This window comes from Littorina saxatilis, linkage group LG17 (genome assembly GCF_037325665.1).
Source record: "Littorina saxatilis isolate snail1 linkage group LG17, US_GU_Lsax_2.0, whole genome shotgun sequence".
Lineage (NCBI taxonomy): Eukaryota > Metazoa > Mollusca > Gastropoda > Littorinimorpha > Littorinidae > Littorina > Littorina saxatilis.
The window spans coordinates 25,479,352-25,482,577 of record NC_090261.1 but is presented as its reverse complement, the minus strand read 5'-3'; positions in this window follow the sequence as shown (position 1 = coordinate 25,482,577).

Sequence of the window (3,226 nt, the reverse complement as noted above, 5' to 3'; positions counted from 1 at the left end):
GCCTGTGGTCCAAAGACAAGGAGGTCCATATCTACTTGCTCTTTGAAGTCACATTCCTCGACGACACATATCCTCCTGGAGCGCTCATGTCCAAGTTATGCCGATTTTTTAAAACTCTGAGCCCTTTATAAAAACAACAACATCGGCACCGGTCATGCGGAGCGTTTTTTTTTTTTTAAAGAATTACGCATGAGAACGGGTATTTAGTGCCTCCTGGGACCCGCTCTTTTCAGTTTTAGTGCGTAGTTGGACCCCCTTCATGAATTTCTTGTACGTATTTTCGGCTTCTAATGCGTTTAGGACGCAGAAACGCGCAGTGTGAGAAGCCCTGAACTGCCACTGGTTTCCCCAAGTCACGAAGTAAGTATCACTTATGGAAGTTAAAGGCCACCTCCATTCGCGTGTATTCATCAAGGATCGGTTAAGGCTTTTACTTGTAAACACAACGTGTATTCATTAATCAAGGATCGGTTAAAGGCACAGTAAGCCTCCCGTAAACCATCACAGAGCTCCCCGAGCGTCTAAATACAGTACAAGCATACTTCCATTTGAACGCTCACCGAACGGGAACATCCTGGCTGCTTTCTGTCGAGCGTGAGACATTTTCAAAGAATTTATTTTCGTAGACTTGTTCCGTTAACAACAACGGCGCCTCGTTTTTGCGCAAGACCTAACTTTTAAAATCTAAATAATAAATTGACAGCTTGTTACACAAACATTCTTTAATCATAAAAGAATTCGTTTTTCATCAAGACAAGATCAGAACAATTCGAAGTTGTGAAAGTTTAAAAAAAGAAAAGCCCGGAAGCAGGGTCACGCAAGGGTCGTAGCAGACGACGGCCGGTTTATCAGTGCAAATCGCCGTTCCTCTCAACAGTCAAAAGCCATCGCTAGAGTTCTTGTGAACCACAGCCGTTGTTTCGTGCATAAAAAAACCGTGCTATTGTAGATAAGCTCACGTCCAGTCGCATTCAAATGACTAACTATGACGACTGCATTGTGAAAAGGGAAAACTGGATCACACGGGTTCACGATGGCTCAGGGGTAAGATAAACCACGCAAAAATAAATTCTTTGAAAATTGTTCGCTCTTTACGGAGGGCACCTAGGATGTTCTCAATTGGTGAGTGTTTAAATGAAATGGTGTTTGTACTGTGTGTAAAAGCCTGACCGTATCTGTGATGGTTTACGGGAGGCTTACTCTGCCTTTAAGGCTTTTACTTTTAAACATAGCACCTGCATCGCTCCACTTGAATGCATACCACAACACAACAGATCAGTAGATCGGCTACCGGCACGGTTGGCCTAGTGGTAAGGCGTCCGCCCCGTGATCGGGAGGTCGTCGGTTGGAACCCCGGCCGGGTCATACCTAAGACTTTAAAATTGGCAATCTAGTGGCTGCTCCGCCTGGCGTCTGGCATTATGGGGTTAGTGCTAGGACTGGTTGGTCCGGTGTCAGAATAATGTGACTGGGTGAGACATGAAGCCTGTGCTGCGACTTCTGTCTTGTGTGTGGCGCACGTTAAATGTCAAAGCAGCACCGCCCTGATATGGCCCTTCGTGGTCGGCTGGGCGTTAAGCAAACAAACAAACAAAAAGTAGATCGGCTCCTTCAGCCACAGACGCTGATTACGAACACAAGCACTGATTACGGCTGAATCATTTAGTAGGGTGAGCAAATAATGCTCCCGAGATCTGTCTGATTTCCTGCCTAATTTGTTGGAGTAATGTCCCCTAATTACTGTTGCTGATCCCAGAGCGCTCAACGGAGACGGATTACTGTTTACAAATAACTGTGTTGCAGGCATATATTTACAGAAGCAGTAGGCTTCCAGACGATCAAGAGTGATTGTGGTGTTTAAGGCCAGCCTGTCTGATCGTCTCCAGTGCATACGCGTTTGGAGTTGGGGGGAGTAATGATCGAAATAATAGTCCTTATTCAGCAAAGAAAAACACCCACCTCGTGTTTGTGTGTGTGTCTGTGTATCTGTGTGCCTGTCTGTCTGCCTATCTGTCTGTCTCAGTGTCTGTCTGTCTGTCTGTCTGTGTGTTTGTGTGTGTGTGTCCCTGTCACGGTGTGTCTCTGTGTGTGTCTGTGTGTTTGTATTTAAAGCAGCTATGCGCTGGCACACTGGCAGAATGAAGCAATTAAAGCAGCACAGCGATACAAGACACCTGGGTGGTGCTTACATAGTCTTAAATAAATGTTGGTTCCCATTCATTCAGAAAGAAAAGCCGGCAGTGTTTGTGTCATTGTCATTTCAAGGAACCGCGTTTACCGGACTGTCTACGGACAACCCATAGCTTTGTTTTAGTTGTCTGGGTTTTTGATGTTTGTTTTTTTTTGTTTTTTCCTGGGTTTTTGATGGGTTTTTTTTTTTTTTTTTTTTGGGGGGGGGGGGGTAATTAACCAAGACAGTCTACCATCAATGTGGGGACACTTTCAGCCGGTCCTAACGATGTCCTTTCATCGCAGGCCTCCCTGTACCGTCTTAACTTAATATGAGACATTATGCTATCCCGTCCCATTGCACGATGTACAGACAGAAGAACTTTTTTCCTTGCCAACGACCCTGGCATGTACGAGTAATTGCCCAACTGGGTGGGAATCTAGTTCTGGGACGGATTGGTTGAAATTAATATGTGCACCCCTGTAAATGGGGATGTATAGGATTCAATCTGTCTGTTTGTCAGTTAGTCCTTGTGTCCGACCGGCGCAATGGCCTAGTTAATAAGACTCCGGCCTCCCAAGCAGAAGGTTCGAATCCCGGCCAAGCCTGGTGGGTTAAAGGTGTAGATTTTTCCGATCTCCCGGATCTCCCGGGTCGGATGAGATGAAAAACCGAGGTCCCTTCGTGTACACTACATTGGGGTGTGCACGTTAAAGATCCCACGATTGAAAAAAGGGTCTTTCCTGGCAAAATTGTATAGGCATAGATAAAAATGTCCACCAAAATACCCGTGTGACTTGGAATAATAGGCCGTGAAAAGTAGGATATGCGCCGAAATGGCTGCGATCTGCTGGCCGATGTGAATGCGTGATGTATTGTGTAAAAAAAATTCCATCTCACACGGCATAAATAAATCCCTGCGCCTTGAATATGTGCGCGGTATAAATTGCATAATTTTTTTTTTAAATTAAAAAATTAAAAAAATCCCTGCGCTTAGAACTGTACCCACGGAATACGCGCGATATATAAGCCTCATATTGATTGAACATATGTACA